Below are 13,140 nucleotides of genomic sequence, written 5' to 3' on the forward strand. Positions count from 1 at the left end.
ATGGGGAAAAAAATGGCATTTAATGTCAAAAGGCAGCTTAAATGGATGAAAAGTGGCAAAAAGGGAAAATTGCAAAAAACAGCATGAAAGAGGCAAAAACTTTTGGAACAAAGAAGTGTCAGACGTGGGCTTAAAGCATTAAAACTGGATTAAAAGTGGCAAAAACTGGAAATAAAATAGGCAAAAAAATTGCAAATAAGGGCAATGGAAATATTCAGACAAAAATAACTGGTTGACTAGTAAAGCCTTCTGTATAATTTTGGGAAACAAACTGGTTAATGTGACTTGATTTCTAAGAGGAGCCACAAATCATCACAAAAGGGCCACATGAGGCTCTAGAGCCACACTGAGAATCACTGAAGCAGACTAAGAAACACCTAAACCAGCTCTCATATTAACCCCACCCATAGATGATCAGTATCTGTATCAGAGAGTTGTGATTGGAGCATCCCTAACCTGCAGCCTTCACTCTTTTTGTCTGGTGTTGGTGCTGCAGATAAAAGTTTCTCTCCAGCTGGTGTGAATCCTGCTCAGACTCATTCCACAAACGTGATCCGGTTTAGGCTGAACTGAATCCTCTGATGGGATCCTCTGTGTGTTTTCTACCCTTACCACTTCATTGTCTCCTTCTTCTTAAATTTAACCCAACTTTCTCTCTCTCTCTCTCAAACACTTGGTAAGATTTGAGCATTTATCCTGTGATCTGAATCCTATCACAGCTGATGTAGGTGAGCTGGAAGGTGTGGTCCAGAAGAGAAGCTGGCTCTTTAAAGGGCATAAATCTGCACACAGCTCTTTAGTATGCGTGTGATTCGGATGAGGAACCCTGAGGAATATCTGAGCCAAAGGTTTACAGGACTCCTGATGAACTCTGTTTAGACATGCATGTTAATCTGAAAGCATTAGAAGACATACTCAGTCTGCAATGGATGAGATTAGGCAGGAAATCTTTGGCTTCATTTGTAGGAACTCAGAGATTTTATGTGTCATTTTGAAATGAATGTTCAAGTCTATAGATTATTTGTATAAAAAGTATGGATCTCTTTAGTTAAGGTGTGGAATGAAGGTTATGAGAAAGACTCTGCACTTCAGTGGTGATCTTACAGGAACTAGCCTGACATTCCTGATAGACTGTTTCATATATCCACTGCCTGGATATAATTTGACATTTATCTCCCACAGGAAGGGTTTTGGAAGGGCAGTTTGATTTTTGATTTTGATTTTTGCCTGATCTTTAAAGGCGTTCTAGTGATTCTGAATTCTGAGGCAGCGCCCTCAGCCTCTCTTTTTTCTTTTCGTCTCCGCTGTGGACGGCTGAGATTTTTTTTAGTGGTGGAAATAAAACTCGTCCATATTCAGTACATGACAGCTGTTTGTCAAACTGTCCCGCTGCTGAGAGATGCAGAGCTCTGACTCTGCTTGACGCCACTGAGCGTGCTCAGACTGCTGCAGCTCACTGTCAGGAGTCTGCCAAAACTTCACTTTTCTTTATTTTTGGAGCTTTGGCTTGAGGGAGTTACTGAGCCAGGAGGAGATGTGACTAAGAACAGCTTAGAATATAAAAAAATGAACTGATTTATGCTCAAGGATGTAGGGGTGCAAGGCAATTAATGAACCTTCAATTTCAGTTCATATTTGGTCTTTCCAGTGTCATGGAAACACGATTAACCAGATCGAACAATTTTTTATGTCCATAGTTTTTTTGTCAAGCTTAGTAAATGAAGTGCATCTGCATTTTTGTTTAGTTTGATGCACTTATTCCAAACCTACTGATACAACAGCCTTGGGGGGAATGTCCTGACAGTTTTCTCTTCTTTAGACTAGTCAGTCAAACAGATTTTAGATGCATGTTCAGCTGGATAAGAGGATAGTCGCCTGGGAACATCACTAGTAATCTCATTAACACCACTGTTTTCACAGTCACAGAGAGGAAATGTTGGCATTGTGGGAGGGTTACACCAAAAGAATTCAGAAGAAAATCATAAGAGGTTGAGTTCAGAATTTTCGCAGTATGGCATTCTGCAATCTGCTAATCGCAGGCGTTGCAATGTTGCTTCAACTTGAAATATGTCAAAATACATTCATTTTCTGCAGCAGTAGAGTTTTTATGCACAATTTGCAAACATTTGAGGGCCATTTTTTAAAAAAGGTTTACAAAAATGGTTCTTTTTATGTTTTATGCACGCTTTTCTTAACTAAAATTACTTAAATAAAAACAGTAACCTTCATTCAATAAGGCAGTTGATTTCAATTTTGCAATATGAGCAACGATAATTGCAATAAGATAAATATTTTTTTATCATTCTTCCCTAGGTCAGCCTATCTAATATTGATAAAGCTTAGGTTAAGTTCATGCATGTCATATCCACAACCGCGATTGGCTGATAGCCAGCTGACACCAGTTACTGCCTCCAGCTGTGGCCCTCCACCCCAGCCTCCTCCTTTATAGACTAAAGCTTCCCCTCCTCCACCTCAGCCTCCCTCTATAGAATCAAGCTTCCCCTCCTCCACCCCAGCCTCCTCCTTATAGACTAAAGCTTCACCTCCTCCACCCCAGCCTCCTCCTTTATAGCATCAAGCTTCCCCTCCTCCCCCCCAGCCTCCTCCTTTATAGCATCAAGCTTCCCCTCCTCCACCCCAGCCTCCACCCTTATAGACTAAAGCTTCCCCTCCTCCACCCCAGCCTCCTCCTTTATAGCATCAAGCTTCCCCTCCTCCACCCTAGCCTCCTCCCTTATAGACTAAAGCTTCCCCTCCTCCAGCCCAGCCTCCTCCTTTATAGTATCAAGCTTCCCCTCCTCCCCCCCAGCCTCCACCCTTATAGACTAAAGCTTCCCCTCCTCCAGCCCAGCCTCCTCCTTTATAGCATCAAGCTTCCCCTCCTCCACCCCAGCCTCCTCCTTTATAGACTAAAGCTTCCCCTCCTCCAGCCCAGCCTCCTCCCTTATAGACTAAAGCTTCCCCTCCTCCAGCCCAGCCTCCTCCCTTATAGACTAAAGCTTCACCTCCTCCACCCCAGCCTCTTCCCTTATAGACTAAAGCTTCCCCTCCTCCACCCCAGCCTCCTTCTTTATAGCATCAAGCTTCACCTCCTCCAGTTTTTTGAAAAAAAAAAAAAACAAAAAACAAAAGTGGGAACCTAATAATAATCTCGTATTAAATTGCAATAATGGGGGAAACAATTGCAGTTTGACCTTTTTTTTCAAATGGCTCCGCCCTAGTATTAGTACCTCCCTTGATTTAACAATCTGTGTTCCTAATTTTAACCTTGTAAAAGTCTGTTTAGTGTGAGCATCATTTTTACCTCTGTATTCCAGTTTAATCACCGTTAACAGCCTGATCCCTGATTAAAGCTCTTCAAACTGGGTGCTGGTCAGCCTCCAGTATCTGGACGCAGCAGGAAGTTAATCTGGACATGTTCACAGGGAAGGTGTTAAAATGAACTAATCTGCGAGCACCTCCTGCTGATGTTGTGAGCCCAGACACGGCAGCGTTTGGCTCTCTGTTGACCTGATTGTGGAAACGTCCTGGGTTCAGGTTCCTCCTTATATGTATGCAAACAAACGATCCTGCAGTCAGTCTGTTGTGTAATCCAGAGTCAGAATGAGGTCAGAAAGCCAGCCGAAGTTCTCTGATGAACTCTGGTGACGATGCAGAGGCTCACAGAGAGTTTCTGCTGCAGGTAATTGATAAAAGGATTGTTTCATGTGGAGCTGGGGTGGGTGCCGTCTGCAGACAGACGTTTGGACGTCTGAGCTCAGTCTGTCCATACGGGGAACACCAGCGAACATCAAACAGACTTTTTATCTGCTCCTGCAGGATAATGGCAGCTCCATTTTTACCAAGCACCCATTATGTCCTACATCCTCCTGTCTTTTACAGCAGGTCACTGTGTTTCACTCCACACATTTAGCAAATCTCCTAGTCCAGGATTACTGCTTCCTAGGGATTTAGGATTTCTGCCCGCCCAACACATGTTGCACAGTTTGTGTGTGGAGCTTCCTCGTCTCTTCTGCTTCCATCGCTGCAGCCACACTTTGTTTCATAAGAAGCCAGCCTGATGAATGCAGCCTGAGAGAAGAAATGAAGAACTGATGGGAGCGTGCTTTTTTGTCTTTGAGACGGAGGAATATTGAAGAAATGGCGGGGCAGTAAGAAGGCTTGTTGGGGGGAAATATCACAAGATTTTTGACCAACTGTTGACACTGTTTGGACACTTCTTCAAACCAAGGAAGGACACCAGCAGCCAGCCTTAGGATTGATACCATATTTAGCTTTTTACAGACTTTGAAGAAGATATCGAACATAAAATATTTGAGCTGAATCAAATGAAACTCCCATGGAAACTTCCCAGTGATTTCTAAGCAGCGTCGTGTAATCCCAGCCGTTCAAAATGAGCACGCCAAAGATGAACAACTTTTTCCCCATCGGCCCCGTGTCCTCAGCTCTGATGCGTTCGACTACGGTGGCAGCCACCGGAGACAAGCCCGGGCCTTTGGCTAAAGGGGCGTTTTTCTGCAACGATGGGGATAAGGACAAGCAGAAGGAGGCTGCTCAGAATAAGAGCCAGCAGCAGCAGCAGGCCTCTCAGTCTCATGTGGTGGAGGAGTTCTTCTGGATAGGAAACAGCATCGTGGCTTTCTCCAAGTGGAGGCTCGGATACATGGGTGAGCTGAGTCCACTGATGGCAGAAATCATACGTCTGTTGGTTGAAATAAAGGCCGGCTCACAATGTATAGGATAAAAATCTATCCGTTGATGATGCTGATAGCGACTGATACCAGTGGGTGCATCTGTGCATCCTTAAAAGTTTAATTTAGCCTTTCCTTTTGTTGAGATTACGTACAGAATTCTTTGAGCTTATTCACGTGATAAGAGAGGAGATGGTCGCCTATAAACCAGTAGAGTTTGGGCATTTCTCACTCTTAAGAATCAACAAAGATAAACTGATTCAGGTTTGTCTTTGCAGAAGGTCTCTACATGTGAAAAAGCAAACAAACTAAAGGTCTTAAAATGCTGATTTATAATGTAAAGGACCTGCACATAGCTGAATGTAGACCAGGGGTGTCAGACTCAATCACAGCAGGGGCCGAATTCTGAATTTGGGTCTAATCTGAGGGCCTAACTGGGTAAAAATGTCCCATAAACTGTCAACCTCATCTTCACCAGTAACAAGTTATAGGGAAAAAAAAAACGCAACATTGATGACAAATGATTGTGAGATTAAAAAAGTCAAAAGTTAAAATCATGATCTTTAACAGTTAAAGTGGTAAAAAAATCAAAATCACGAGTTTAAATAAGTCAAAATGTAAGAAAATTCAAATTTATGAGTTTAAAAGGTCAAAAGATGGGATAAAAAAAATTATAATTTTGAATCAAAAAGATAAATATTTGGGATTAAAAGTTATATTTAGGAGCTGAAAATGTCAAGATATGAGAAAAAAATTCAAAATCAAGAGTTTTAAAGGTCATAATATAAGATAAAATAAAAAAATATTAAGTTATAAAGGTCAAAAGATGAGCTTAAAATGTAAGATTGTAAATAGAAAAGGTTAATATTTGGAATTAAAATTCACAATTAGTAGTTGAAAATGTTATGATGTAAGATAAAATTCAATGTCATGATTTTAAAACATCAAAATATTACTTGAAAATTAAAATTGTGAATCTAAATAGTCAAAATTTGAGATAAAAGTCAAATTATGAATTTAAAATGTAAAAATATGAGACACAATTCAGAACCATGAGTTTGAAAGGTGAAAAGATGGGATAAAAATATAAATAAGATATTTAAATTTCAGTATTTGGGATTAAAAGTTATGTTTAGGAGTTGAAAATGTCAAGATATGAGGAAAAAAATCAAAATCAAGAGTTTTCAATGTCAACATATAAGATAAAAAAAAATATTGGGTTAAAAAGGTCCAAAGATGAGCTAAAAATGTAAGATTTTAAATAGAAAATATTAATATATGCGATTAAAATTCAAAGTTAGTAGTTGAAAAAATGTCGAAATGTAGATAGAATTCAATTTCATGAGTTTAAAACGTCAAAATATGACTTAAAAATTAAAATTGTGAATATACATGCTAGAAATATGAGATCAAAAAAAATGATGATTTGAAAAGGTCAAAACCAGAACTTTAAGTCATAATTATGAGATGCAAAGCAGAACATATGAAATGAAAACACAGATTTCTTTTCCTGCATTCCTGACTTTTTAACTTTTTACTATTTCTAATTTTTATGACTTAACAAGGATATTTACATCATCAGTGTTAAGTTTACATTTTTGTACTGGAGGAAATGTGCAGACCTCATACTGGTGGGACAGTTCTAATAAAAATATGACAGGATCTGGTGGGCCGGGTGTAACTGCACCACAGGCTGGATTTGGCCCCCGGGCCTTGAGTTTGACACCCCTGATGTAGACAGAATAGAGCCATGAAGAATGTTGGAGTTGTATACTGCACAGACAGGGCCTTTTGTTTCTAAAGTTCCCCCCTGTTTACAGACAATAAAGCACTGTCCCGGGGCAGAGAGGGTGTTTGTGTTCCAGCCTTGAGGAGCATGAACCTCACTGTTTGATATTTCTATCCTGGCTGTTTGTGAAATATTTTATGGTACCAGGTACAGATGTAAGGCTGAAGCCACAAAGATGTGTAGGCACCGGACACCTACGGTCTGTGGGAGGAGTTTATGTGGCTGTTCTGACTGGGACTCATCTCTGGAGTCCTCCTCTTTCTCTCAGGCTCCTTTTGTGCCCCGATAAAAGCAAAAATGTTGGAACCACTTTGAGGACATCTGTAGAATTTGCTTCATTTTGAGTCCAAGCTGCCCTGTAATCATCTGAATCAAGGATGTAAGAAGTGTTTTCCTCATGTGTAGATCGTCTTAATCCTGTTAGTATCCTGCATTCCTCCGCGCTAAGCCAACAGATGGTGTACTACTGTAGGATGAAGCTGGATCAGCTGGTCAGTTTGCACGACGTGTTGTTGATGTTCAGAGGGACTAATGGTCTATTTCCCTGCAACCTAAAGTTACCCATGACCCCCTTCTCAGTGTAAATCTACATGGATTGATAGATAGAGACAGCGCTGAACTGTGATAACTAAAAATACTCCTGCTGTGCTGGTGAAGGGCAGGGGAGTGTTTCTGTTACCTAAGGCTTGCTTCATTGTGGACCATTTCAGGCACTATTCAGGACCTGATCTGCTCCCCTGACAATCAGGGGGTGTGGCCTGAGTCGAGGTCCATATAATCCTGATATGACTCTTAGCGCTACTGTAGGGGCCTCAGTGATCTTGATTTAAAAATATGAAAGATGTTAGTAGCCACCGAGCATGAACAGATAGTTTTTGGCTTGATTTGGGGCCTGCAATAACCAGCAAGAGTGGCAAACCTGGCACTTCAGGTCCTCACTGGATGCTTTCAGGGATTCACTAGAGCAGTGGTGTCAAACTCAAGGCCTGGGGGCCAAATCTGGCCCATGGTAAAGTTGTACCTGGCCTGCCAGATCCTATTTTTGTTACAGTCATATTTTTATTCTAACTGGCCCACTGATCTGCAGAGTTCCTCCAGTTTAAACGTGTAAACCTAAGCTGATGATTTAAAATATCCTTGTTCTGTCAAAAAAAAGAAAAAGTTAAAATAATTAGATAAAAAGTCAGTAATGTGGGAAAATAAATTTCTGTTTTCATTTCATATTCTTGATTTTGCAAGTCCTTGTGGAGACTGTAGACGTCCATGTGGAGACTGTAGATGTTCTTGTGGAGACTGTAGATGTCCATGTGGAGACTGTAGATGTCCATGTGGAGACTGTAGATGTCCATGTGGAGACTGTAGATGTCCATGTGGAGACTGTAGACGTCCATGTGGAGACTGTAGATGTCCTTGTGGAGACTGTAGATGTCCTTGTGGAGACTGTAGATGTCCATGTGGAGACTGTAGATGTCCTTGTGGAGACTGTAGATGTCCTTGTGGAGACTGTAGATGTCCTTGTGGAGACTGTAGATGTCCTTGTGGAGACTGTAGATGTCCATGTGGAGACTGTAGATGTCCTTGTGGAGACTGTAGATGTCCTTGTGGAGACTGTAGATGTCCATGTGGAGACTGTAGATGTCCTTTTCGAGACTGTAGATGTCCATGTGGAGACTGTAGATGTCCTTTTCGAGACTGTAGATGTCCATGTGGAGACTGTAGATGTCCTTTTCGAGACTGTAGATGTCCATGTGGAGACTGTAGATGTCCTTTTCGAGACTGTAGATGTCCTTTTCGAGACTGCAGATGTCCATGTGGAGACTGTAGATGTCCATGTGGAGACTGTAGATGTCCATGTGGAGACTGTAGATGTCCTTGTGGAGACTGTAGATGTCCATGTGGAGACTGTAGATGTCCTTTTCGAGACTGTAGATGTCCATGTGGAGACTGTAGATGTCCATGTGGAGACTGTAGATGTCCTTTTCGAGACTGTAGATGTCCTTGTGGAGACTGTAGATGTCCTTGTGGAGACTGTAGATGTCCTTGTGGAGACTGTAGATGTCCTTGTGGAGACTGTAGATGTTCTTGTGGAGACTGTAGATGTCCTTGCAGGAGCTCCTAACTTGCAGACCATGGAGGTTGAAGTGTTGGGACTGCATGTCTCCTGGGTCAAAACAAAGATCCAGGCATTCAGGCATGCCTAGGCCTCACACACACTTGATGTGCTTTCCTAGGTTTAATCTGGCTCAGTGGGTCCTGGGACGCCCAGAGCTCAGTGTCGGCCGTGTGCGTTTTGGAGGGTCAGCTGGGAGGACACTTGGAGAGATGGGGCATGGATCTGGCGCAGACCAGGGTGACGGTCTCCAAAATGCCGGATCAGTACAGGACCATGGTTGACAAAGCACGTTGCTGACCCAGCACATGCTCCCACACCTGACCCGAACATCAGGACTCAACACTTTGGTTGTATGTTAGTATAATCTGACAGCCTCTGGATGACTTAACCTCATTTTTCTAGATCAAATTAGTGCTTAATGGTGCTGTTCCTATGAGCACAGGGGTGTCAAACTCAAGGCCCAGGGGCCAAATCCGGCCCGTGGTACAGTTACACCCGCCCCTCATGATGATGATTATTTTTATTCTAAATGGCCCACCAGTACGAGGTCTGAAGATTCCCCCCACAAAAAAAAAATACATTTAACCATGATGATTGAAAATATTCTTGTTTAGTCATAAAAAAATGATAAAAAGTAAAGAGTAAAAATGATCAGATAAAAAGTCAGGAATGTGGGGACTTTTTTTTTGTGTGTGTTTTTATTTTATATTCTCAATTTTGCATCCCAGAATCATGACTGAAACCTATAGTTTTGACTTTTTATTTCATATCTTAACCTATTCAATTAATTTATTTTTACTTTTATCACATATTTCAATCTGTTTTGACCTTTTTAACTAAAAATTTCAAATTTCATCCCAGTTTTTGACCTTCCAACTCCTAATTTGACTTTTAATCTCATATTTTTACCTTTTAGACTTAAAATGTAGAATTTGAATGGAATTTTTTACATTTTAAACTCATGTTTTGACTTTCTAGCTCATATATTTACTTTTAAGAACATTTATTTGACCTTTGATAACTCATTTTGACCTTTTCAACACATTTACTTTTTTCATGTCAGGGTTTGAGCTCTTAAATTTTTCATTTTGACTTTTTTAATCTCAAAAGTTTTTTGCCCATGATTTATCAGTGGTAGAAATGATAGTGACAGTTTATGGTTGGATGTTGAACCTGTTAGCCCCTCAGATTAGACCTGAATTCAGAATCCGGCCCCTGCTCTGACTGAGTTAGACCCCCCTGATGTGGCAGGTAGCTGTTATTTCAGATTAAAGAGTATTGTGGCGGTTTGGTTGGAGCATTTGACCAAAATTGTGGAGCTGAAATGATAAAAAATGTCAGCTATTAGTTAAACCAACTGGGTACCCTGGTGCCGACCAGTACAGAATTTAACCGTTTAGCTGACTCGTCCCTACATGACATAATGCATTCACAAGCAAGGGATACACACAGTTCCCTGACCTTGCATTTTGCCTATGAAAATGTAATCATCTTTGAGTTAGGATCAATATTTGTGCAATGTTTGAAGGATATCTCTCGAAGTGTTGTAAATATTTGTGTTTATAAGAATGGCCTGGAAAGCAAGGCACAATGGCCTTAACCTTTGACCTCCAAAATCTAATCAGTGCATCCTAGAGTCGGGGTGGACCTTTGTGTAAAGTTTGTTGGAAATCAGTGAAAGTGTTCCTGAGATACTGCACTCACAGAAATGTTGAGGTCAGACAGACGGACCATGGCTTTAGCCGTCCCCGTTAGAGAGGCATAAAGAAATCAGTCTGAACTGTCCTCATGTGTTCTGCACTTTTAAAATGGGCTATCATTAAAAAAGTCTTCTGAACATTTTTCTATTTCCCTGCCTCTGTTGTAGGACAGCAGCGCAAGTGTGTAACCTTTTCCACTTCTTTGTCAGACCACATTAGGTTTGCAGATCACTGCCAGTAAAACGACCATCTGCCCCGTGGAAACACCTTCCTGCGAGTGTCTTTGGCTGTAGCATATGGCCTCCAGACAATCCCTCCAGGCTTAACCTGGTGCCCTGACAGTAAGGACGGCGCCGCTTTGGCCCACATTCTGAGTGTGGGAGAAGGACAGCAGTCGGGTCAAGCCACCGTGCCACCTCCTACCTGCCTTCAGGCTCAGCTGTGTTTTGGAGGGGAATTCCTAACTCACCTGCTTCCTGCTGTAAGCCCATTAACCAACCAGAGCAGCTGTGGACCCTGCAGGATGGCTGATACCGTCTAAATAGTGTGTTCATGTAGGTCACCCCAGTGGACGGTAATGGGAGAGAATTTGTCATCGAGTCATTTCCCTCAATGGTTGACTTAAGAATTTAAGGGCTTTTTAGGGACAGGGCAGTGATAGCTCAGCCAATCAGGGACAGGAAGAGGGCAATGACATGCAGGAATGGAGGTCTCGGGTTGGTCTTGATCTCAGACAGTCCACTAGTTAGAAAATAGAAACATAACTGTGACGTTGGCCGTCCTAGTGTTTCTTTTTGAAGATTTCAGAGCCTGTCTGTGCTGATGGATGAAGGCACCTCTGTGGTTAAGAACAGATGTGAACTCAGATGTTCGTCCATACATGATGAAGTCTTCTCCTCATCCACAGACTTTAAATCTGATGTTGTAACCATGGAAACAGTCCTGTATCTGCAGTAATAAGGAGGCGTGTGCTGCCATTTTATCTCCATTTCTTTGACTGACTCAGGTGTCGACGGTTGGAGTGATTCTCTGTCAGAAAGCTTCTGCATGTTTTTATTTCAACTCTCCATCAGCTCATCCTTTTGTCTTTAATATGTGTGTGATTGTAAATTATATCTTTGCATTCCTTTTAGATTTATAGGATATAGATTTATTTTTCCTGTAGAGGTAACAGCAGGGATTTCTTCACTCCTTCCAGCATTAAGCTATTTTGTTTTTACTTCAGATTCGTTTTGTCTCTGCTTAGACCAGTTTGTCTCTGTGATGAAGAAGGAAGGCGTCAATTGTGTTTGCAGTCCAGCCATCAGCTCCTTGAAATCGCTGCTAATTACACCTGCAGGCTTACCTTCCTCTGCTTTTGATCGAGTTTACTTCCCGGTGAGGACGCAGGGTTTTAAAGCGCTTTGGCAGTGTTTTGTCACATCGGGGCGTCTCCTTTGTTGATGTTTGATCGACTCTCATTAGTCTAATTAGTGTTCAGAGAACGGCGCCCTCTGTGAGGGAACAGTTGGACTCTTACCCACATTTGGCTGAAAACACTCAGGAACTATGTATGAAGTTTGATTTTCAGGAAGTGGTGTATTTATTCATTAGAGATATTTCTGTATTGGTTTTGCAAAACTACATATGGTATCGTCAGTGCCTCACACATGTCAGAAGCTCTGCAGGGGAACGAGATAGCAACACATGCATTGTTTTCCTCATGAGAAGTTCTGTAAAATAAAGTTTTATATCTCTGTGTTTAGGAAAAACACATCCGCAAATAGAAATTTTGGAAACAGGCACACAGATGTATTGTTCTGACTCTGTTAGCGCTGCAAAGGAAGAACAGACTGCAGCACATGTTTATTTGAATTTTGTGAATGTCAACCAGAAGCTGGCTCAGCCTGTCCATGTTTACTCAGAAATACACTCCTCTTCTTCTTCTTCTTCTTCTTTTTGTTTTGTTTTCAAAATTCCTGGTTCTGCTTCTTCAGACCTTGTCTGACTCCAGCTAAGGATGTCAGAGTTTTTGGTACCTTAATACCTCAAATCTTACGTTTTAAACAGGTAAAGGAGGGGCTGGGGTGGAGGAGGGTTGCAAGAGCAGCTTGTAGAGAGAGAATTTGAATAAGGCAGCATGAGACTGATTAGCCAATAGTGTGCTCAGAGCAAATTAACTGACAAAGAGACAATGATTGCTAGGTTTCTGGGGATGCCAATCAGATTTCAGGGGGCCCTGTTTGGTCCTAGCTACCACTGGCTCCGCCCCTGGAATATTATTGCTGCTATTGGTAAGATTTTGTTATTATTTTGGTTGTCAGTGTTTTTACCTCACTGTTGTTTCAGTGTAGTCATAAACACATCAATAAATTCTTTTTGTCAAGATGTTTGTTTACAGAATTAGCATGTTAGCTCTGGAGTACAACACAGTTAGGCCCAAGCTTCATGTTCAGATGTCGGCCATATTTCATGTTCTTTCTAGTGTGTGCTGCGGGCCACTCAAGATTGGACCGCGGGCGGCATTTGGCCCCGGGCCATAGTTTGGACACCCCTGTTTTAGGGGAAATGGAGGTAGAGAAATCAGAATAATAGATTTTTTGTGGTATCACTTACTGATTTACCTCATAGTACCTTCCATGTTTCTAAATATAGTTCTGAAAAACACCCTCATGGAGTTTTCTGCACATTTCCCAGGGTCTTCTAGACGTTAAGAGGAGATTTTCCACCTTGCAGCAGCAGCAGCTGTGTCCCAGACCACTGGGCTGTTGTTTAATTGATTACACTGGTTTTCATTATCCAGGCTTAATCAGCCCTCCATAGGCCATGACTAACCTTTGGCGTGCAGAAATGGGTCAGATGTATTTT

General features: G+C 41.7%; 1 protein-coding gene across 4 annotated transcripts in view; it reads left to right on the forward strand.

Annotated features, from left to right (window-relative positions):
• plch2a (phospholipase C, eta 2a) overlaps positions 1–13,140 on the forward strand; it is a 121,034-nt gene that overhangs the window by 7,878 nt on the left and 100,016 nt on the right. Inside the window, exon 1 of one of the 4 annotated variants that reach the window (XM_041800040.1) lies at positions 10,798–10,847. The exons of the other annotated variants lie outside the window; for them this stretch is intronic. The gene's annotated coding sequence lies outside the window, so the exon portion shown is untranslated. Of the gene's footprint in view, positions 1–10,797; positions 10,848–13,140 lie in introns of those variants that run through there. 4 annotated transcript variants of the gene reach the window in all.

This window comes from Cheilinus undulatus, linkage group 11, assembly GCF_018320785.1.
Source record: "Cheilinus undulatus linkage group 11, ASM1832078v1, whole genome shotgun sequence".
NCBI classification, from domain to species: domain Eukaryota; kingdom Metazoa; phylum Chordata; class Actinopteri; order Labriformes; family Labridae; genus Cheilinus; species Cheilinus undulatus.